Source organism: Acromyrmex echinatior, chromosome 12 (assembly GCF_024713525.1).
Source record: "Acromyrmex echinatior isolate Ae372 chromosome 12, ASM2471352v2, whole genome shotgun sequence".
NCBI lineage: Eukaryota > Metazoa > Arthropoda > Insecta > Hymenoptera > Formicidae > Acromyrmex > Acromyrmex echinatior.
In genome coordinates, this window is record NC_141863.1 from 4,115,437 (window position 1) to 4,141,190 (window position 25,754).

The 25,754-nt window shown below is 34.3% G+C and overlaps 1 protein-coding gene and 2 long non-coding RNA genes across 5 annotated transcripts in view; 1 reads left to right on the top strand and 2 right to left on the bottom strand.

Moving 5' to 3' along the window:
* Positions 1–25,754, top strand: part of LOC105149623 (Tie-like receptor tyrosine kinase) — a 187,241-nt gene that overhangs the window by 29,617 nt on the left and 131,870 nt on the right. The gene's annotated exons all lie outside the window — the stretch shown is intronic.
* On the bottom strand, positions 5,480–9,239 carry LOC147907748 (uncharacterized). Its single transcript, XR_015546897.1, has 2 exons — positions 8,289–9,239; positions 5,480–6,213 (listed from the first exon to the last, which is right to left on the bottom strand). It is a non-coding gene; the product is annotated as an uncharacterized LOC147907748 (long non-coding RNA).
* LOC147907749 (uncharacterized) lies at positions 13,469–25,606 on the bottom strand. 2 transcript variants are annotated; one of them, XR_015546926.1, is made up of 3 exons: positions 22,889–25,606; positions 21,025–21,292; positions 13,469–20,968 (listed from the first exon to the last, which is right to left on the bottom strand). It is a non-coding gene; the product is annotated as an uncharacterized LOC147907749 (long non-coding RNA). The 2 variants fall into 2 exon arrangements; XR_015546925.1 differs by having other exon boundaries at positions 13,469–21,292.

The window sequence follows — 25,754 nt, forward strand, 5'->3', positions numbered from 1 at the left end:
AGGATGCACTTGGCGGGTGCTTTTCGCTCGCTCGACGTGCGTGTGAGAAATGCACACCGCCAATTGTGCGTGCGCACGCACGACAGTCATTGCGCTAATGTAGACTAGGAGGGAAATCTGCCGAGTTTATATTAGGTGTTGGAATTAATTCGTAGCGTTTTACAAGTGATGGGAAGTACTTTCATTAATGTATTTTTTAATGCTCATGTGAAATAAATAACATTCTTTCATTAAAAACGCTACGAATTAATTCCAACACCTAATACAATTTTCCTTAATTTTTATAATGAGCATGAAATACCTTTAGCGAGTTATAACAAGCTAAACTTGAGCTAACTATTTATCAATATTTACGTCACAATAAATTCAGCTGGACAAACATTAGTTTTATTTTCGAAGAACGTCAGAACTGTTCTTTAATTCTTATTTTATTACACAGAAATAATGGATTTTACTAAAGTATCTAAAAATATAGCTAAATACTGAAAATAATTTTGTTGAACTATCGAAAAAATTGCACAGAAAATTCACAATGAGCAACATTGCAAAAAATTTTGATATTTTGGCAATCAGCTCGAGCGTCCTATAATTATTTGGATAGCTCAATAAAATTATTTTCAGATCGGTATTTAACTAAATTTTTAAATACTTTAGCAAAGTAGCTGTTTCTGTCTATGATATGGAATAAAATTCTTTAAATATTTATAATATTTTTAAAAATTCGTATATTTACAAACCTGACGATAAATATTATTTTTAACCTGCCTTCATGCGAAAAGATAATCGTATTAATCGTTATAAGTACACAGAATTGTAACAGAGCTCGCAGGAATTCCTGCTTTTCGACACGCAAACGTCCGACACGCGAGGTATCGTTTCTCGAAAACAGTAAGAGGAAATTTCGGGACGACCATCGTTTCACTTTTAACAATCTTTCAAGTTTAATTATTAAGTATTGTGCGTCGTGCGGGTAGAAAAATTGAAAACGTCACGCACGACCTGCATAGGACTTGGCTTGACACGCGGGAGAGACAAGTGAAAGTCCTTGGCAGTTCTCTCTTCACTCTATTAGCGATCTCTATTGCGCATAGACGAAGCTCGTCTTGTTAATTAAACAACCAGGATAGTCGATTTATTCACGGATTTGAATTGCGCATCGAGTACTATTTTCGTGACACAAGGTCTATTCTTTTGTCATCCCAAGTTCAAAACTAGTTCAGAATTCTTCGAAAAAGAATAGAATCTCTAATCAGGTTTCTTTTCTTTGAATGTAGTTATTAACGTTAATGAGAATATGTGCCATTGTTATCGCGAGATGTCATTACGATTGATTGTTCAGGCTTTATTTGTCTAGCCTTATTTGTATTATATTATTTTTAATTCATATGATTTATGCAGTGCAATCTCTATTTGTATACGTTATATAAATGTAAACATGCATCTTATATATCTTGTAAAAGTCAATGTATATTGCATATCGTACAGCCTTGACCGTATTAAACATTCTCAATTTATTGCATTTTCTTTAAAAAGATAATACAATAATAAAGAAAGATCAGCAAAATATTAAAATTGTTATAAAAATAAATATTACTTTTAATAAAACTTTTTTAAATTTATTCTTTGTCAAAAAACGTACGTCAGTTTGTGGGAATACTTTGTATTTATGGCCAAGGCCGTAGAATAATGCAAAATGAAATTTTATTCAGATATTTAAATGACTCGTGTGGTTTCGAATTAGATCCAAGTTTATGTCAATGCACAAACATCACTATAATGAATATATCGAAATCTTCGAACTTTTCTAATTTTTAGTAAATAGGAATATTTTTTTTATTTTAAAAGACCAAGCAGAAAGATATTTCTGTATTTTATTATAAGAAACGCGAGATATTTTTATAATACTAGACGCATTTAAGATACAAACGATCGATTTGCGTTTTAACTAAGCCTTATATTCTCCGCGTGTGGCCGGTGTAATCCTCCGATTTGTATTCCCGTGTCTTCAAAAGAAATCCATTACGAATATCCCTCGCGCAAAAATCCCTCGTCGTCTCAATGAACTTTATTGGGAGCATCTTTATGGATCGGTAAGAAGACAGACAGACCGGATCCTCTATATATCGAATCGAACCCAAAAGTCCTTTCATTCATAAAGAGCCCAGAAAAAATTCGCAGAACCTTTTTCCTACGATCTTGATGAAACATACTGAGGCTTGCGAACAAATTAAAACAATGTTTCTTACTTTATGTTTCTTAGTTGTACTAATCAAGAATTGAAAAGCTATCTCTAATAATTGTGTTCGTATAATATTAAGAAATCAAAAAATATCACATAAATAAAATCTTTTTTATTCTTAACTAATTTTTTTTCATACTTTTGAATTAAATAAAAATCAAGTTCGTATGTGCACAATAAATAATTTAATGTCAAATTATTAAAAAATAATAGGATATATTTCGACTACATATAATCTTCATCAGTTAACGAGTATTAGAATAGAAGAATAGTACAAGAATAGAAGGCAACAGAATAAAATTATCTATCTAATTTATTTTTAATAATTAATAATTTTTTCCTATTCTAAAACTTTATTAATTTCATTCTGTTGACTTCTATTCTTGTATTATTCCTCTATTCTAAATTCTAACACTCTTAACTGATGAAGATCACGTGTAGCCGAAATGTTTCGTTATTTTTTAAATAACGATTTAACATTAAATTATTACTTATTAATTTAATATTTATCATCTCTTGATTTTTTTGCTTATTTCTCGGCCTTCTGAACCTTCTTATTTTCTCATGCTTTTGAAGTTACAAAAATTTTATACAAAAATTTTGATAAATTGGAGATTATGTCTACTTGTTCTGCAAATATTGTTCGCGGGTTTTATCAAGATTGGAAGGAGAGGATTTGTGAATATTGCTTGTCTTCCCGTTTGGTAAATCTCTTTCTTTCTCTCTTTCTCTTGTTAAAAAGAAAAATGTGTACTCTTCTGGGAATCGTACGAGATAATCTCACGAAAATGTAGACGCGACATGTGATAGCGTTTCACTCGGCGCGATTATCGTCTCTTCTGTGCTCCGGTCTCCCATACTGCGATTACCGCGCGGGTACTCCCCCGGCAATTTTGTACCAAGGTCGATTTAACTTTGAGAGATTACGCTCGCTCGCACTTTGGCTGCAGGCCACTTCGCTCGGGCATCTTATCTGTGCCTACAGACAGGCTCGTTCCTCGCGATGTCGCTCGCTGTTTTCTCGCGCGAGAGGTCGACGACGGTTAACACGACTGACGGCGATTAGCATCGCTCTTGCGTACGTTGACGTTGCCATATCGCGCCATTATCCCATTTTTCAATGTACCGCGTCTTTGTGCCTTCGTTCCTCTTCGTCATCTTTGTCTCCCGATTAGTACGAAAATCACAAAGAACGAAACTTTTTTTAAACTGAGGTGAATCTTTTATATGCGGCATTAACATTTTTCACGTCACGAAAGTGAGTGAAACTTAAAGTATTATGGAATTTTTTATTTAATATATTCAGATTCTGACCAACTTTTGTCTGTTTTCTCCAATGTAAATTAACTTTAACCTTCTTCTTTTTTCAACTTCTTCATTTTCTTTCTAATTTTTAAAACTAGAAAAAGATGAAGAGTAAGCTTATTATAATCAAATTTTAATTAGATAACACAATTTGTTAATGAAAAAGTAAGAAAGTTTTTGTCATATCAAAATAAATGATTATACGTATCAAACAACATTTTTCTCAATGTCATTTTTCATGTTTATAGTCTAAGGTATAAGTATTAATATATATATATGTAATACACTGAAAGAAAAGATTGGCTGCAGCAGCTAATTTTTTGTTGCATTAGTCAATCGAAATCCTATACTGATATTACAGATAGGCTAACACAATCAAAAATTGATTGCAGCAATCAAAAATTGACTGTTGCAGCCAATTAAAAATGCTATGCCATATTTTACCATCTAATTTGCTGCAGCAGCCAATCTTTTCTTTCAATATACATATATATATTAATCTACCACACATACTCTTTAAAAGTACTTCGATCTTTGTGCCACAAAACGAAATTCACCACAACAGTTGCACCTATTAGCGCGTAGTCAACATATCAATTGCAGCGAGAGCGAGATTGAGTACGCTGGTGTACGAAGCACGTGCAAGCAGGTTCGCTGATCGTTCCTCAGTCTCGACCGGGTTTAATACGTTCCGTGACCATTAATATTGTTTCAAAACATACCGGGTCGGGCCTGGTGTGCCTCACGTGAGTGCGAACTGGTTTTGTTGTCGCCTGCGGCTCGACCGGACCCTGACACTGACATCCTTCAAGGTTCCGCGCGTTTCGCGCATTTGCCCCACGGGTCCTATCGTCGGACCGTGACATTGACTTCGAGATGGAAGCCTCGTGAATATGGTAATATCGTGGCTATGCACATCCGCGCTGCCCCACGCTGATGGCGGGCGATGTTGGTGGTAGTGCCGGGCTGGCAATGCCGGTGAAGCGGTTATCGTTATCCTTCTCATTCCGTTCTCCTATCCGCGTGTCTCGCCACTGGACGTTGCTGTTCTTTTCCGCCGCACCGCCGGTTCTTCGCGCGTGACTTCGTCTTCCAGATAAATTTTTATTAAAGTCTGTCAGTAGGGATGAAAAGAAGCCTACGTCCTTAAATATATCTAATACGAGATTACACGCAGAAGATCCAACGGAGATACGAAGTTGAGATTTCTTCTGGCAGTTACTTAGGCAATAGGGCTGTATTAAGCCAATATGAAAAAGGGGGAAGATTATTGAGCAGTCTGGATACATAACGTTAAGCTGGGACTAACAATCTGGAGGGAATCACAGAGGAACTTTTTAGATGTAGAGATGTGCGATATATTGCAAGCACCGTCGTGCTTGATCGTTTATCGCAATTCCAGCGATATTTTTAGTAGTACTAGCAGAATTTATACTCTATAATTATTTTTTAACAGAGTTCCGACTGTAATTCTTGAAATTTTGGTTTTTTAGTAAAAAGAAATGCGAAACTTTTATTTTTACTTTTATAAGGAACTGTAGAATTATGAAAAAAAATAATGTTATTGGAACTGTCATTATTTCTTTAATATTAATAATATCGTGCTAACTTCACTATCCAAAAAGAATAAAAATTCCGATGTGTATGTATCATATTTACTTCAGTTCTTGAGGAAGATCGCAATTGCGACGCATAATTTTATATATTACAATTTAAGTGATATTTAAAGACTGATATAGTCCCACTCACTTCCACTACCACTCAGACAATAATTGAGGTATCGACTATCGAGATATCAATAAAAACGAAATTGAGACTCCTTTTACTTATATCTGTTACTAATTTTGCTGATGGAATTTACGTGAAAGTTCTCAACTCAGCACAAAGAAAGGGGATAATTACGCATTCTTTTCTCTCTCTCTCTCTCTCTCTATCTTTTTCTGTTGTTAATTATTATCAATGCACCGAGGCATTATTGGCGTTGCAAACCTATTGCCTCGCCATAACACACGTTAACATACGTGTCCCGCGTGCACTTTCACGATAATATCCCATGTTACATTCTGCGCGCAGTGCTATGTTGGTGCACGCGACGCAATGCACGAAAGAGTCATTTCTTTCGTGGAACATTCCTGTTCGTACAGCACAGGTTTGAACTCCCGGTACACACCTATAAACATTGTCGACGAACTCCATCTACGATGCACTCAGGGTCGGATCTATGTGAGAAATAGGAAATTTCCCTTGCGTTACAACGCTCTAAATCTGACTTTGGTAGAATATTTTGCTCGAAAACATTTGACATAACATTTCTAAATGATTTCCAAACAAAATGGAATTGAATCTAATCTTTTATAACGAAGATCATGAAATTATAAATACTATATTGACACACAAGGAATCGCGAACATGCATAAAATTGCGGCTACATTTTTTCCAAAACAGGCCCAAGTAAATTTGTTCCGTAATTTAGCTTCTTAAAATAAATTTTGCCAGCATCCATGGGATCTGTAGAGTTGCAAGTTGCAAGTTGCAAGTGCACGTATGCTCGCTCCACCTTTGACCCGCGAGTGATGTCAGTCCGTGTCTTACGCGACACACCGTGCTCAGTTTCGCACCGTAATTCGCGGTGTGGCTGGTAGTCGTGCGGTGGAAACGGATGGCCGCTCCTAGAAAATAAGTGTTGGTACATGGGAGCTTGTTACGATACAAGAGAGAGAGAGAGGGAGAGAGACATAGAGAGAGGAAAAAAGAGAGAGATATCGCGAAGAATAAGGAACTGCTGCAAGCGAGCGAACTGCTGCACTTTCTTGCCCTCACTTGATCTAGCATTTAGATTTATTAGCCTTCAAGGGCGAGAGGAACTAATATAGTAACTCGCTCGAGAGACGCATGAGGCCGTATGCTAAGATTGGAAGGAAAATTGCGATAAGATAGGTACACGTATGACCCGTGTGAAAAGGAACGCTGCATCTTTTCTTTTTGCAATTACAGACATTCGCACGCAATATTACATAAGTAAATATTTCCGAAACATATGCTACGATGTTAAACTCGATACTGTCAGATTTCGTATGATTATTATCATAAGCTGTAGTTAAATTAGACTTATAAATGAAAGCTATTACTTATTGGAACTAGTGATCATCGTCATTTTAGTAATTTTCTTGCATTACTAATTTTAAATAATATACAGCCGTACGAAAAAGAATGTAGAGGTTACTGTCTAATTGTGCGCATAAATAATGTGCATGTTAGAAAAATAATGCAAATTTTGAAAAAAATTAATTTTTAAGTATAAATTACTTACCCTTAAATTGAATTAAAAAGAAATTCTTTTTAAACATAGTGTTCCATTAAAATCGGGTTTAAAAGGGTTAATTTCTTTTGCACTTCTTTTCCCAACAGTAAAGATTTAACTTCTTTTGTAATTAAATAGAATTCACTTTTCTTCTTTGATTTTATAGAGCTTATAAATTGAAAATATGCTGTTTTAGCACATTTTTTAAATATTCAATTTATAGTTGAAGGAATCAAAAGAATTTAAGGAGTTCCAATTTGTCATTTCAATATTTAATTTTTTTTATATTTTTAAATATAGTACTTTTTACATACATAGATTACTCAATCGAGAGATATTATACGGTATACAATTCACTCTCACAATGACACTCTCGCAAGAGAAGAGACGTAATTTAAATACTAAAGACACTTATTACGTGTATCCAATCGCGTGTATCTTCTCTGAGTAACCGGAAGTGCACGGGCGAACACAATAAACGAAATATATCGGCACTGTATATCCGCGACTTTACGAGATCGTATTGTATCAGACGAGAAAACTTTCTAATTACACGTCCGCGAGGAGAAGATACTAATTATGACGACGGAAATACGATTTAGAATCGCCGCGGCAAGGGTTAGAAAATCGATAAGCGGTAAGGAACGAGCGTGTCGGGCTCTCGGCCGTGGGATTTATCGGCGATTAGAGAACTAGCGTTAGCACGCTTGAGAGAGAAGTCCAGGCGAGAGAGAAGGGCTCTCGAGGAAGGGCTCGGAAAAGCAACGCTCGGTGCTCTCGGACTTTTGTTGCACGGTCGCTAGGTACGGATAATTAAGGATAATGGAGACGCCTGAGGGAAGACGGGAATAGATGAGGCATTTCCAGATGATGGAATATTATGAATAGCACCTTACCGGATACTACATGCACGTACAGATAATCGGCAAACTGGTTCTAACTCTTGCAGCATTTTCTATTCCGCGTTCGCTGAAAAGCGTCTGGCTGATTCGTTCTGATATGCTTTGATAAATATTGAATGGAACTCGCTATGGTTTAATTAAAATGTTATCCGCTTAAAACGTTATCAATTTCATTGATCTTGGTTTATAACTTATAATTGTAAAAAAATATGTAAATTATACATATAAATAATATGTAAAAATTAAACAATTGATAGTGGAAATATAGATATAAGGTCGTACGCGTTTTAAAATTGCCCGCTATAGTGATTTATTTGTGATTTTTACATGAAATTTTTTTTACGGTATGATTTTATATTGTTCAATTTTTATATTTAATTTGATTGTAATGATAAATTGCGTGTACAAACGACAAATTTTATGTCAATTAAAATATCTTACAAGATTGAGGATCTGTTTGAAATATTGTTTCTTTACTGTTCATCATCATTGTAATTTATTTGTGACATTTCTTTTACTAATAATTGCTTTCATCACTTACATTTCGAGTCCTTTATTATCCACAGGAAATTCCCTCTACGACTAAATGTATCAATTATCTAACTGTTTATGATTGATTCTATGGAGATATTCTCACGGATTTTGTGTACACAATCATGAACTGTCCGCGCGTTTTCGAATGCAAAATTTCGCGGTGCGGAGAATAGCGCTCGTTTACTTCTCACGCAAATCATCGTCGGCATTAATCACCCGGACTTTCGGCATGAAAGCGTAACATTGTAAATAAACGGATGATGATAATTTACGCCGCGATAAGCAATCAATGCGCGTGTAGAGCACAAATCCACACGCCAAATGGATTTACTCTAATCGCTCTCTCGCGTTACAGGAGGGGAGGATAGATACAAATTGCGATGTGTTGCGAGACTCGGGTTTGCTTGTTACATCACGTGCTCATTACCCGTAATATTACCGACTTATTACTCATACCAAGAGTCAAACGATGCGCGCGACCCCGATGTAATTGCGAGGGCGAGTCGAAAACTGAAGATACTTTCGCAATTTTATGTGCTATGGGTTGTCAATGTCGCCTCTTCGCTAATTGAATGGCAAATTGCGCGCGAAGTCCTTCACATTTTGACCCGCGTTTGCTGTTTTATAAGAATCCTTTCTTCTTTATTTCAATGCTGCTTTATTTGTTCAACTACGTCCGATCGTCGCGATGTGCAACTCTACTTTTAAATATTTGATTAAATCGGAACGACCTTGCCGTTAATGGCGGAAACTTTTAACTTTGACGAATTACGTTAACAGGAAGCACGCATGAACGCACCCATGAACGCATCCGATATATGATTTTCAGTTTGAATCACGAGAGTCCAAGGACCAATGTTCTTTTTATTGTATTTTACATTGCACCTAATAATAGTAACATGATTTATCTTGAATTTACTGATTATATAATTTGACCAGTCACGGCTAGTTAATTAAGACTCGTCATCATTCGATAGTATCTACTTGTATGTGTTTTAAGTACGAACGACGGATACTATTATACATAATAATTTGATATTCATAGAAATATTTTTTCGAAATTAGTCATTGATTATTTGCCGCTGTCATGATCTGTAAATACTATATAAATACTATATAAATATTGATACAGATTTTTTGCAAAATTTCTCTAACGCCGTAAGTTTTTTTTTAGTTAAAAATACTTAAGAATTATTATTCAAGTGTCGAGGAACAAAAATCGTAAATCAGTATTATTATTGTATTAGGTGTTGGAATTAATTCGTAGCGTTTTACAAGTGATGGGAAGTACTTTCATTAATGTATTTTTTAATGCTCATGTGAAATAAATAACATTCTTTCATTAAAAAACGCTACGAATTAATTCCAACACCTAATATTAATATGATTATATCATTCTTTTATTATTATTTTTTATATTATACGATTATGTTAGGATAATTAGTTTAAATATTTATCTTTGAGAATTTTATACTGCAAAAGAACAATTATCCAGTAAGGATTATTGTGATTAATAGATTTTCGTTTTGCAAGAGAATGACTTTATGTGATCTTTTACACCGCCCCCAATCCAATCCAATTTTTGATGATCTCGTCTTTGGAAGCGCGTCCCGGATGGGAAAGAGAAGTGGCACCCATATCCGGCAAAAACTGCTTTCATCGTCATCCACAATGCAGCTCAAAGTGTGCCTCCCTTTGGTCCATTGTGTCATTGTCCTCGTTTCGAGAAATATTCTTTCTTTCAACATGACTTCTCCTTCGAATCGCGATAACAATGAATTTTATTCGACGAGTGCGTCGTCGACACTTCTGTTCTAACTGGTTGCGATAATATCGTGTCGTTGCGGATTATGTAACTAAAGTATAAGCTTGAAATATGTAAATTTTTCTATACAAACAAGCGAAAACGAGGGCAAGGACATGTCTCGACGACTCATTTTGTTTTTCAGCATAAAAGACTTTAAACTTTTCATGCCTAATGGATTATGTGTGTCTCGTAAAAAAATAAATCGGCAAACATTTTATTTGTTGAATGTATATTTACGAGGGATTATAAATTATATAAAATAATTGTGGTTTGTTAGAAAAAAAATATTTATACGAAAAAGTTGAAGATAAAAAATTAAGTGTCGTTATTAGAAATGAAATTAAGGTTTTTTTTTATCGAATCAAATCAAATTGAATTTTATTTCTTTGTTCCGAATTTTAATATGTATAAAAAAGAATTTTATCTGTTTTGCTTATTAGTGATAAGTATGATTTTAGAAAATTGTTAATGTTATTTTTATTCGAGCCTTTTAAATTCAAAATTTTTGTATTTCTCAAATCTCTCAAAAGATTCAAATCTGAATTGAATTTTATTTCGATTTATATTCGAATAGTTTGCATCTCTAATAGTTACAATTTTTAACAATTATACAACAGATATCTATTTTCGAAGGATATTTTATCGGGTCACATATATAATAAAATAGTTCATTTACATATCTTTAGATTTTTAAATTTATTTTTTTGTAAAAAATTTTTTTGGAAGATTTTTTTTTAATGTACAATAGATATTAGAATTTTTGTTGAAGAAACAGTCTTCGTGAATCGTGAATACGCCATTGACTTTTGATTTATTCTTACCGATCTGATAAATCTCGAGGTCAACTCATGTCAGGATTACTTTTTTCTTATTGCCACTGCCATTCGTCAAGCTTTTACGACGGAGAATGATATACGAATCACCTCTCACGCTTTCTTCCTCTTTCTCCCGTCATTATTGTTTAACAAATAGGTTGCGATAAACGATAAAGCCAGCTGTTTATCTAGTTGGAGTTCACAACAATACTCTTCTCAGATTAAAGAGATGATTTCTGAAGCGTTCTGAAGCGTAATCTACAGTAGTCCATGAGAGAACTGGGTACTCAGCATAGTCTTCAAAGAAAGTTTAGTTCCACAATACAGATTTCTTGTTGGGATAAAGAATCGCTTCACCGGACTTTCATGCAACTCGTAAATTACGAGAAGATACATCTTAGAAAATGTGGCGCGAATGAAGTAAGCAATAGAGAAAAAAATCTACTCCATTCGTCGATGAAAGAATTAATTATCTTGACATTCAGTAGTTCTGTGATATGAGTGTAAACGTCGACGTTTGCAGATGGAAAATTGTAGTTTTGATTGCAACGCTATAATTTTCATACTGCGAGGTGGCAATCACATAATCGTTGGAAAACGGGATGAGATCATTGCTTGACGAGGCGTAACGCGTCACGTTTTTCTAAAGAAGTGTTTTAATATATTTCAATATTTAAAATATCGTGTTTTTAAGTTGATTGTAAAATCAAAAATATTAACTTCTAGTATAAATAAACGAATAATAATAATAAACTAATATTATTAATTAATCTATATAATATTATAAACCAAAAAGTAAACAAAAATTTGACAAAAATTATCATAAAATTATATGCTGGAAATTAGCAGCTACTGTATGTAATTGTCATCGCTATAAAAATTCTTTTTTTTTTAAGTGTCTTGAGATTTGCATCATCGATGTGCCTCGACGATTTTTTCGGCGATGTTTGACTTTTTACAAATCAAGTAATAAATTCAGATTTTATTTGTTGACTCATAAGCACGATTCAATCGTCGTGAAAGTGGTTTGATCGGCAAGCAGCGATCGATATTATAATTAATAATTTAGAAAACTCGATCGATGACGAAGACTAGATCGTCATGCTGGTGTTCCAGTTGGTGGCGCAATAATGATCCCTCCTGTATAGTCGGCGGCATTCCTACGTCGAGGCGGCAATTAATGATCCAGAAACAATTCAATCCGATTCAATGCGCGGCTCGTATGCTTCTATCGCGATCTCGAGATCATCGCGCGCGGAAGAGCCCATTTCGTGGGAGCGAGAGAGCACGGGACGAAAATTATTAATAACAAACCCCATTAGCGTGCAATGAATGTACGGTGATCCTCGTATCGTCGGTTTGCGTCGTGAGAAAGAAATTAATTCGTTGCAATTGCATTAGAAATTATTTCCTTTTTTTAATAACAGCAATATTAGATCTTTTACTATATGTGGAAATATTTAGAAAAATCTCTCTCTCTCTCTCTCTCTCTCGATTCTGATTTAATTTAAATGTTTATTATAGCAACAAAGCTAATAATGTATTTGATGATTAATTAATCATGATACTTTCTGTAGCGTGAGAATCAATTTATAAGGAGCTGTCATCCATTACATTTGACCAAGGAAAATTGCTTATCTTTCGTAATACATTTACAAACGAGAACAGATTATATTTGCGGGATAACATTCGTAAGTCTTAAATTATTCCGGTAATATCGGGTGCGCAGTGTAAAACGCAACTGTGCAAATGTATGCATGTATAATACGTAATGATAGTCTGTTGACTAGAGATATTCTACCAAATGGTGAAACAATAATAGACAAACTAAATGCTTCTGCGAGCTTCTTGTATCGTTTTGCGTTTAGTCTTTATTGAGCTGAGGAATTGATGATGTGCATCAGTATTAGAAATACGTACTATGCATTGCATAGACATTACGAAGGCGAGAAATACGATGCGATTTGTATTCGTTGTAGTAACAGAACGTTGTGCTCGGCAATCTAAGTGCTCGGTGTACGATAGGAATTCATCCTTTCGCCAAGAGTTGCTTGTGAAAAGCGAATGGCGTGGCAACGAGATCCGTTAAGTCCAACGCGATTCTTTTTCCTGATTTGCAGAACTGTGCAGAACCATTAGACATTTCTCAATAAGAATAACGTTTCTAAGTTTCTTATTCTTGATTTATGATATTAAAATTAATTAGAAATTACTAAATAAATTAATTGTATATTAGATAAAGGTTAATTATTAGAGAGACAAAATTTAATAACTTACACAAAATCATATCGTCTTCTTATTTCAAAAATACATAATTAAAAAATGAAGTTTTTCAGAAAAGGGGAAAAAATTTTTTTTAACTTGACGGAAAGTTATTGACAAAATCAAATTATCGACGAAAAAGAATATATTCTTAAATTTGGTGGTTAAATTTTTTTGTTATTTTCGTTTTATAACTCTTAAAAATTAAAATCTTTTTTGAATTGAGATTTTGTAGTATACATATTTATAATTATGTACAATTATTGTATTATTGTATTATCAAGAGAGAACAGAGCCTAGGAATTTTTAGTTTTTCTCGGGAATGAGCTATGTGTGATTACGGCAGCTTACGCGGGAACGAACGTTTGGATAGCCTTTTACGATGGTTCATTAAATTCGCTTGTCCATTAGGATCCCGTTTTTCTTCTTGGGGTTAAAGGGATGAGCTTATCCGCGCGGCAATCAGTGATACGCTCGGATATCCTTTCGTGGCATTGATTAATGACTCGCGACGTGCACAGTCGCGATTTCTTTGTACGGCTCGCGAGAGAGGATGCGGCGCCCGTTTCGATTAACTAATCAAGAGTATTGCGTGTTCCCGCCGGCGAAGATGCACTTGCCATGGGACGTTGTAATAAATCGCGCAACGCGATACCGCCTGGACAGTATGCAAAGGACCTCCATCAACGTTCGCCATTCAGTTTTGGAACGAACGGCGAATGACACCGACGAATAAATGAATTTCGAGAATCAATCAACATGAAAAAACTGGCGTATAAAAATTGAAGCTCTGTAATTTTCTCGACAGCTAGAGTTTTATGCGGACCTCAATCACGTCGCTGATGTTGGTACAGCGTGTTTCATCTCGAGTTGTGCAGTCAATTGAAATATACCAGCAAAAAGTTTAAACAATTTCGAATTCACATATTCAACTTTTATTTCAAATCATATTTTTTAAATAACTATTACATTTTATAAATTTAATCAATTTTATATTTTTTTAAGCAAAAAATACTTTGCATATTAATATGTAATATTACAAAAGTAACAAGATATTAAAAATTTTTAAGTATTTCTTACCTTCGATAATAATATACGATTGAATTGCTTTTTATTTTAAACACATTTTTTTAATTAAAATTAAAAATTATATTTTATTTAACTTTTATTTTTCCAACAATTCTTTTTTGTGCTCGAAATTTAATATGATTTGATTGAAATTGCAACAGTCTGTACATAAAAAATTCTTCCAAGAGATAATATCTCTCGCCGTGTTGTAATTTGTGGTACATTCGCTAAGTTACCGCAGCTACTAAATCAATTTCTCGCGAAGATGATTAAGCAGAGAATTATCCTTTCTTTTAAGCTGTGATTTACAGCGTCATATTTTCGTAATCGATTGATAATCAAGCGGGTTGTTTCTTTCTTGCTCGCTTCTTTTCATGGTGGCGCGTAACGGGGCGCTTTTTCAGGAAATTCTGATAATTTTCGTGATTACTCTTCTTGCGTGATGACTTTGCGCCAGTAGAAAATTATCAAACTCGGGGGACTATCGTCCGGCTTCAAGGTTGGGTCTAATTGCGAAGTTGCTCGTCTCTCTTCCGAGAAACGAATTATTATGGAGATGCACCTCGTTTCGTCTCGTGATACGCGCCATGTACACGTGAGCAGATATAACAGACATTCGCTGCAACGCGTCCTCGATGGTGCAGAAGCTTTGCGCTGCAGCGGGATTGCTCCGGGTGGTCACGTTTCACGCGAAGGCATATACTTCCTCCTGCCAAGCTAATTCCTCGGCCGGCTTTCCGTCGTCTTGAGATGTAATCATAGTCCTCGAGAAATATGCGGCTTCATTTCTGTCGATCCTGGTCCTGAATTACTTCGGAATTAGAATACTTTTGACATCTTTTCGGGAAATTGCGCGCAATACGAAATTATTATGCTTTTTTTCTTCCGACAATTGCAATTTTCTTCTAATTGCGGGATACACACGGAACGAGCGATTTTGCTGAAGTATCTAAAAATTTAAATACAAATGTGAAAATTATTTTGTCATCAAAATAATTATGTAGAAAACTCAAGCATGATGAACAATACTGTAAACGGTTTTGACATTCTAGCAATTAGCTTGATTACTTACCTATGTAATTATTTTGACAATCCAACTAAATTATTTTCTAATCTGTATCTGAATAAATTTTTAGGCATTTTAGCAAAACTTCTCCTGAAGTTATCTTAAATATTACATAATAAGATATATTGCTCATGTTCCGCTTTTTCAGAACTTTAATGCGATATAATTTGATTTCATATCAACAAGTAAAAGATATATTTTTCATAAAAATAAATTGGATGAATTTATCGCAAGAAAGATTTATAGGATAAAAGATGTGGTAAGTTTTGACCTTCGTAACTCTTCGGCATTGACCAACATTTTGCTGACGCGACGTTCAGTTTGTATTTAGCTGATTGTAGCTAGAGCCATGCCAATCTTACATTTGAAATCTCTAAACGTCTTGCGTCGAGGAATCGCGGACCAATATGAAGCACGAATCGCTTGGTCGGCGCTCGAAGACGTTATCCCAAGGTCCGCTAATTATCCTGACTCCGAACAATAGCCAGGAGCGCGGGACGCGAGGAGTAGAGAAGGACAAAGACTCTATCGAGAGTTAGACCCAACAATGAACTCGATCATCTTGGGTTAGATGCGGCAAATATCTGCCTTCCTGCGTACCTCGAGCGTTCCTAATCGAGGGTCATAGTCTTCTGCTTCTCTCTAGATATTACCTTCACGATGATTACGAATGTTTTGTAATAAACATAAGGCCTGATTTACACGATATTTTTTTTTAGTAGCCAGCGTGTTAATCTCCTAGCAAACTAGAAAACTAGCAACTAAATAAAATATAAAATCGATTAAAAACATACATATATATCTTTAATCTGTATATTAAAAATAAATGTAAACATATATTAATTAAAAGTAAATTAAAAAATCCTACAAATTATAGTTTGCTAGAAAATTAATATGCTATTACTAGTAAAGAAGTATTGTGTAACTCAGGCTTAATAATAGCGAACGGGATAGTTATTCGCAACAATGTAGTTACTATTATTATATGCGAAACTCGCACATATTGAATTTATACATTGTAACTCATGTCGAGATTAATTTTACAGCATGATACAGCAAGATTTTTATTACTTTTATTAGGATTAAATTTTATTTGGAATAAGTATATCGCTTCTTACAAGGATATTTACTTGAATAGCTGAATATCTATATGTAAATGCAATTGAAGAAAGATTTGAGGCAAAAGAAAGAATTTATCTTATTTGCATTTTTACAATTTTCTAAATAATTTACTCTTTGCTGTGTAATTAACATCTGATTCTTCGAATAGTCAAAAACAAAAGTGAAAGTTTATCCTCTGAAATATTTTTAGAGCGCGAGAGGAAACACTTTCTATGATATGCAAGTTCTAACGAAGATATAAAGAATCAACTTTAAATGGCAGTATTATGGCGTCGGGATGCTAATAGCGTCGAATAGTCATGCAAATTTTCTATCTTATGCGACACTTGAAAGAACCAAAACAAGAAATCCCATCAGAGCTTTGACACTGATTAGATTAAGCCCCACCTAAACACTACACTTAATTCTTTTTACATGTTCTAAAAACGAGCCGCTCTACTACTTGTTTTTTACGTGTAACTTTTGAATCAAACGAGCCGATGCTGTCAAAAGGCGAGTGCATCTAAGTGCATTTTCGGAGAAAGATGCAACCGCGGCCGTTTCACGCTCGATGTCGTGTCGAAAGGTTGACAAAGTTTATCTCACGAGTATATCTAAAGATTCCCTTCTCAATTCGGTGTCAGGTGTCCTTCCCTGTTGGGCATAACGACTCGTGTCTCAACGGAGATTAAATCCGTTCGTTCGCAAAATAAATATTCAAACCGGCCAGCGGCGCGTTGCAGCCCGCCGATTTCAGATAATGTCAGGATCTGATCTTCTTCGGAGTAGCGCAACCTGATTTGTGCGTTGGATATATGAATTTGTGAAGAGTAGAAGCTAGAATCAAAGATTAGGATTACATAGCTTTTGTATGTAACGTTTGCCTGATTTTTACGTTTAATTAGCTTACAAGAACATGCATTGAGAGAAAAGTTTTTAGTACGTGTGATTATAATTATATGTTATCGTAATTATAATTAATATTATAACTGATAATACTATTTTCGCTGCCAACTATATATATTTGTTGACAGAATCATACATATAGTTACAATTACTATAAAATAATTTATTCAATATATATTGTATATATTATGTATATATGGGCCTTAATTCTACACATAAAACTTGTGTAGTTTTCATCACTTTACAGTCACTACTATGTCTTTTCCTGTAAACATATACTTAACAAAAAAGAATAATTTTACATGTATTTTTATTTAATTTCTTCCTAAAAGAATACAAAGACATTTAAAAAAATTACAATTACTTTTTAACTATATATTATGTAGTATTGATACTTTGAATTACAATTCTCAACACCCATAGTCTGTGATCTGTCTCACGCCTCGAAATTACGGACTCTTCGCATTTGCGCGACGTTAACGTGTATACTTTCGCTACGTAATTAAGCTCGTCTTGAAGCTAGGCAGGTTTATCCCGGCAAGGAGATCAAATGTGCTTATCATGGTGCGAGCCAGCGAGGATAATGAGGACCTCTCTGTGAGTAATAGTAGCTTTTTCGAGCCAGCCACCACGCTTAAAGTGTTATCCGGCAACCGGCTATTCTCCCGAGTATCCTCTTACGCCAAGGGGATTCTATCAACCTTAGGGCTCTGGAGGGAAGTTTGTGTTGCTACCGCCTAACGTCGGAGAGCTCTTGCAGAAAGCGGACGTTAAAACCCAAAGGATTAATGTCCCCATCCTCCGCTGAGGTGCATTGTGACGCTCGGCGAAGATCGCGCGAGAGTCGCGCCGCGTGATACATCACTCTTCCGTTTACAGCCTCAGCCCAGCCCGTTGCGTACGCGATTCGTACGCGGTTGCATCCTAAGCTCAGGCAAAGTTATATTAATGATACCGTCGTTAGTTACACGCCGGGACACTTGTATGGTTGTTCTTACCCGGGAAGAAGTGCAGCTTGATAAACATGCGCGCCATATTCGCCAAAGTACGCGATACATATGCATGAATACGACGTTGAAGTGTTAGAGCACATGTAAGTACGAGTTTTACACCGAAGAAGAAGCGAATTCTTTTTGATAATTCGTCTTTTTTTTTAAATTTTCCAGTACTTCGTACATTATCGATTACTAAAATTTGTTAATTCGGAATATTTTTGATATATAATATTTTTAACTTGTTTGATTGAAAGTGGAGTAAAACTGTATAGGTATAGAATCAAGTTTTTGGCTTTAATTTTGAGGGCTCATTAAAAAATAAATGAAAAACTCGAGATTTGTTTGGTTCTTGAAATTTTAGATTTACTACCTAATTTTTGAAAAGTGAAGAAGAGAATATTTTTGAAATAATAATTTTTTCCTTTTTATTTTATTTATAAAATTTTGTAAATTGTTGTCAACAAAAACATCGTTTGTAAATGTTAAAATTATATTTCCTTTTATATTTTCTGTCTTATATTTATTCTCGTTGGAACAAAAAAATTGTTCATAATATATAACGCTATTAATGGAGAATAATTTGTAACGCTATGTAATTAAGATTTGTTAAAAATAGAGTTATTCTGCTTTTGTGAGAAATCCTTCAATTTAATGTAGTTATACCAGAAATTTAAATATTCTATAGCATGAGAGGATTAATCTCGATTTAATTTCAAGTCTTCAGCCTTGATTTCTATTATACACACACATAGCTATGCTATCTCAAAACAGCTATTTAAACCTGCGATCGATTTCATCATCTTTTCGTCGATTAAGGTTAAAAGGTTAAGAGGGTTTTCCGTTCTCCTGAACTTTTTTGCACTTATTTCGTTCTCTTTTTCTTCTGTATCTTTCCTGTTTCCTCTCCGGTTGCAACTGGCTGTTTCGTGGATATCAGGGAACCCATCTCGTTTATTAAAGTTTGAGAGGTGCCACTTTCTAGTTGGGCGGAGACGAAGGCAACTCCAGGAGATTGGCTCGATGCTATCCCAAGCTTGCCCGTCAATTTCGAGCAATTAATGAGCGGTTCATCCCGCCGGCAATTCTTCGATGAAAGTATTGAGGAAGCAGTTACAAATTGTTTTGAGTGGGCGAGTGGCTTCGTTAGTTTCGAGTAATTAATCCGATCTGATTTTTATCTGAGAGTAAAAGAAAACGCTCTACTCCTTCGTTATTTAAATTCATTGATTTTAAAGTATTACATTTCCTAATCTCGGAGCATTATTTGTCTTTCTATTTCATTTACGTATCTGATTAACTATTGCAATTTATTGATGTAATTATTTTACTGATAATTATATATATATATAAATTATATTGTGCATTCTAAACTTTTTTTTGAGAGAGAAAAAGTCTGGAATATAAGAAATTACTGTATATAATTTATTACATTTTTCTAAAGATAAATAAAGAGAAATGACTTTCGACAAATCGACAGCCACATGTTAGAGACCAATTTATGAGATGACAATCAGTCTCTCGCGATCTCTTCCTGCCCAGTGTTTCTTGTGTAATAACGGTTGTTTCAGAAATAATGAAAGAGAAACTTTTGCTGATGACAATGCGCGCGAGAAGGGCTAAATGGCGGAAATGGGACGATCGAGTTGAGACATTCCGAGTCTTTTCGTCCGATCTTTCACTTCCACAATGATTAAATCGCACTGTACTATCTCCAAACACATTCACGTCGTATTTTTGTTTACGTGGCGAAAGGAAGATATTTCTAAATACTGCTTCTAAATACGTTCCAATACCTTTCTAACGTTTGAGGTAATCATTTTCTATAAAGCAAGTGAAAGCAAATTATAGAGTATTTAGAAAAATTTCCGAAGTAATTCTTACAAGACAAGTTTATTAAATATATATTTTCTCAATAGTGTTAATAAAATTAGTTAGTTCATTTTTCCTTACTTCAAAAAGATACAAAAACTTTAAAAAACATGATTATGAAGATACAAAAATTTTTAAAAACATGATTTCAAGTTATTACTATGAACGAGTTAGGTAAATATAATCCTGTTAATTATCACAAGTGAATTAATTTAACTTCATAAAAAGTCATCAAAATCGTTATAACACAAAAAGGATTAAAAACAAATCGTTAAAATTCGTCGCAATTAAAAAAGGATGGTTTTTTAATGATTGTGAAATGAAAAATGATAAAAGTAACATTTGATCATGTTAAAATATGTTCTTTTTACTGACGTTATTTAATTAGTCATTTAATTTTCTGTCTTTGAAAAATAGTTTCTCCCTTTTTCTGGAAAATTTATTAACTTTTTTAAGTTACACTTAAAGTGAGGAAACAATATCGCAATTTACAATTTCAGTGTTTCATAAAAAATGGAGCATGAAATAGATCAGGCAGGTCAAAATGCAACGAACTCGAATATGATGCATCCTCCATGAGTTCGTTGATCTAAATTACAAGCATAGACAGCACGTCAGCGAGCTGCGATTCCTTTTTCGAAGATCGAGTCAGGCTTGCTGCTTATTACAAAGATTCTTTTTAACGGCGAGTATTTTTGTAGCAGTTTACAGAGTGCTGCGTTTTTGAAAGTAACACTATACCTATTATTCGATCAGTTGCTCAGGAAGAGCTATTTCATTCTGGCTCAACGAATCTATCTGAAAAATAATTGCGGTCTGTAATGGTCGCGCGTACCTACTCACGTGCTACTTACCGTGATACTCTTAGAATTCTTCCAACGGCAAAATCCCATCTATCTAGAAACTGTGTGTTGCATCAGCGACGGATTCGATTGACGTTTTTGCATCGTGATTTCGTAAGCACGGAAGAGAGACCGCATACGTCGAGAAATACAGGGAATTTCGATTACTGCATGTTATTATTCGGCAGAAAATTGAACTCCGTGATCGAGATTACAAAAGTATTAATGTATTTTCGCCTCGCAGAAAATTGAATTCCCTAATTGTCAGTATTACGAAATCCTGAAAATATGAATAATATCTATATCGATATGTAGTCGATTTTCCTAAAGATCTTTTATTCAATGTAATTCTCTTTCTTTTTCTATCGAATTTCTTTTTCTTAACCTTAATTGATACCTATTCACGAGTCTTGTGAACATATTTTTTTATTTGTATGCCAAATTTCCAAATAGTTAGTGAAAAATTGTTTATAACAATTGTTCTTCACAATTTTACATTAAATTCATAATCATAATGTTAAATTATATCTAATTTGAGTTATATATTATATTATTTTTATAATAAAAATAATATAATAATTCTTTTTTTAAGAAAACGATTACGTTTAAATTTCAAATTTATGTTCAAATTTTCTTAGAAATTAGATTTCTCAAATAAGGATTAAATCAGTGCAGATGTTGCAATTATTATGGTAAATCGCGATGTAATTACATGCGAGTTCGCGTTAATCAGGTGGACAAGTATCGAGTATATCGAGCCACTCGGCGGTAGCACGTCTTTCTTTAGTTCCATTAATTGGAAACGCCATAGTATCTCACGATGGCGTTGGTAAATGGGTTAATTCTAATAATGTACGCCTACGGATGGAATCGCCGAGACGAAGAAGCGAAGTTCGTTTGAGCGATAATGATCGCCGTATGAGAACTCACAAACGAATACATAATCTAGCTAGTAATACACTTTTGCTTGATTGCCACTGAATGAGATTTTTATGGAAAAGTATATGTATGTTTGCTAGGTGGATCTATACGTTTCTGCAATATTCGTCGAAAGATTTGCTCTCCGCGCTTCATCGGTATCTGTCACATTATTCTCGCGTTAATCTCGCAAATGTAAGCAGTGGTTAACATACAATAAGATATTAATATGAAATAAGGATTACTTGCAATACGTGATAAGGCAATTGAAAACGTACGATAAAAATAAGACAATGAAGTAGTTTGAAACGAGAAGTTCTTATTATTGAAAATAGCAACTTATATTTAGAAATTATTTGTAAAAATATAAGGAAAATAAATTCGAAGATCCGATAATCATCATTTATTATCTTTTTACTGAGTCTACTTTTAGTAGACTCTAACCTTTTGGCGCTGAATGAGTTTATTAAACCCACTCAATTCTAAATCCTTTTATAAAAATTGTTATAAACAATTTGTAAACAATTTATAAACACCTTTTATAAACAATTTAATTTTCTTTGTGTTAGATTCGAATATTTTTCGTCTTACACAGAAAGAACTATTTTGCTAAAGTATCTAAAAATTTAGCTAGATATAGATTTGAAAAATAATGTTATTGGACTACCAAAATAATTATATAGGATGATTAAATTCATTATTAGACTATCAAAGCTTTTTGCAGCTTTGCTCATTATATTTGAAATTCTTACATAATTATTTTGATGATCCAACAAAATTATTTCAGATTTGTATCTAACTAAATTTTTGGATCTTTCAACAAAATCGTTTTTTCTATGTAGTTTTTTTTGTACAATACTTGATTTTACAATACGTCATGTATATGCATCTGCGTACGCGTTTCATCGAAGCGTTGAGGAATGGCTGTCGATTTGACGCGAGAAAAAAAAATACAAACCTCAGGTTGGAGGCAGGTTTGCCGCATTCGCTGGCAATCTAATCCACCGCATTCCAGCCGTCGAGGCGTCCGGGAACACGAACTAGCCGCCGTCACCTCTAAGGCACACCCCGCTCATAATATGCAGATGAGAATATAAATATGAAACATGAGATCAACGGAGCCACCTATAGATCGCGCTACATCGCGGATGCGACCGCGAGAAGGAGACGGTAGAAGTAGAGAAGGTAGAGGAAGGAGGAGATGAGGCCTCGCGAAAGTGTCGGAAAGATCGAAGGAAGGAGAAGCGGAGGCCAAGGAATTGAACGAGGAAAGAGAGAACGTCTCTCGTTGGTGCGCAGGAAGTGGTCGTCGGCGATCGGCTTACATCAGATCGTCCTGCGGCGTCGGTCCGGGTAACGAAAGGTCTCGGTATCGTCGCGCATAAGTGGTCTATTTCTACTGCGGGTTCTTATCGCGCGTTGCGAGCGCTATGAAATACGCGACACTTAGACTCTTAAAGAGATAAGGAGAACCGACGCGTTAGAACGATGTTAGGTTGCGATACTTTTAGAATTCGGCGCAATTTGGCGAAAAACAGAAATATGCTTTATCGATGCGAATGAATCAAGTTATAAAAAAGCACTATAACAGTGCAACAAGTAAAGATTCATGTGAGATGAATTGAAAATCAGCTGAAAATTTAGATCTTTCTTGACTCTTTTTACGTTCTGTCTGGTGTCTTTCTATTATGTTTTAATTTATTAATTTATTATTTTCTATGGATGAGGATGACCAAATTGAATTTGAATTTCCCGTTTTCTATTCTCTTTGATTCTTAGGACAAAATTGTGTCAAGTCAAAATGATGTAACACTCTATTCTTATTGAAACAAAATTATTTACAACGCGATGCTACTGATAGAGAACAATTTGGATTAATAATCCAGATAAAAAAAATGAATTTATTTGGTTTTGAATTAAAGGATACCCTTTAATTCAATGTCAAGATTAAATTTATTTCTCCTTGTCGTCATATCTCGAACAAATTTAATATTTTCGTCTACACTTTAACGATTCTCACTCATTGTTTCACTGCTTTCTTCGACCACGCTTCGACACGCTTCGACGACATCCGTGCATTGACCTCCGTACCGTAAAAGCGTAGGGCACGTAGGGATCTGATCGCCCTCCGGCGACGGCGGATTAACGAGGGGTCCTAGATTGTAAAGCATAGATGGTCTCTGTAAGTGCGCTTTGTCGTCCCGACAGATAAGCGCGACGTAGGTATTACACACTGTAAGACACCGTGCGTTCATCGACACATCCGTTGCATCGATTCACCGCTGCCGAGCCGTGCAACATCGTCTCTTACTCTTCGAAAAAAACCTCTCGCTAAAGTGTATGTAAATTTGGTAGTTGCTCGACGAGTATACGACTACGATGCGCACTTACGCAACTGTCACGAGTCGTGTAGAGTACTTAAATACAACGAAGAATTTATTTTAAATGAACAAAGAATTTCTTTCTTTGATATTTTGTTTGTTGATTTTTATTTGTTCAACGTTAAAAGCACAAATAATTTTTTTTTGTAATAATATTTTTAATTATTCTGTCTCTTTTATGATAATCAGATTTATGTATGATTATGAGAAGAAAATTTTTGATGTTCTATAATTATAATAATTATATGATAAAGTAATTACTAGGAGCTCTATTTTTATAGTTATAAATTAATTGTCAGTTTAATAATAATGATAATTATCATGTCATGGCTTTAAAATATTCAGAAATAATGGCATGTTCGTTAATTAATAATCCAAAATAATCGCTAATGTTCAAAGCTTATTATTGCTCCGATATTGGCATTATTAGAAACTTTAATTTATTTTCACTTTGCATTAATTAATTTCCTGCGTTCTATCGGTTTCGATTCATTTCTTTAATGAAAATTAAACAGCATAAAGTGGACGATTCTCAGAAAGTATATTTAATTATAGTGATTTAAGAATATAAATTTGGTTAATCTTTTGCAATATCATTTTCTATTTTCTCTTTCCTCAATTTTACTTTGTTTTCTCCTCGATTTATACAGTAACTCAGTCGTTAAGCACGAAGACTGTTCTTGGAAGTGAACATGTAAAAATGCTCAAATGCAAATTAAAACTGTTAACTCTAATTTACAAGTATCTCCTCTTCCACCTTATTTATTCATTCCGAAACTGTTAATCATCATCGGCATGCGGTGAAATTAAGGTGCAAACTCATTAGTCATTTCTTTTAAAATTCTGGACGGTCGCTAAAGATATTCCCGCAGTTGTGAATCACGATTTATGCTTTCTTTCACATTTTACAGACATATAAAATGTACATTTAAAATAAAAATTTGTAATTTACACAAATACTTGTCAAGAAAATATTTAAATGTACGTCATAACATTATTTTTTATATCCGTTGAGTTAAAAATTGATCGATCAAAAGTTTTTCTAGACAATTGTATATTTCGACCTCAATAATAACAAATAAAAATAAAAATATTGTTTTGATGAAAGCATTATATAATTTTCCAATCTACTAATTATTATGATTAATTTGTATTCACAATATATCACGAATGGATAGAACTGAAAGTTATTGGGCGCTAAACAATCTCACGTAAAAATTCAGAAATTATTATCCTATTTATAATTCTTTTACGATATAACATGTGGTCGTGAAAGATGCAAATTTAATAAGCAATTCTTCACTATAGGCTTTTCTCAAGAGAGAGCCAAGTATCTCTAAAGCGAACTACTTATCGGAAACCGATAAGTAGTTCGCTTTAGAGATACTAAAAAACCGATTGATGATTGGAACGAACGATAATCAACCGCGTCTCTTGGGACGC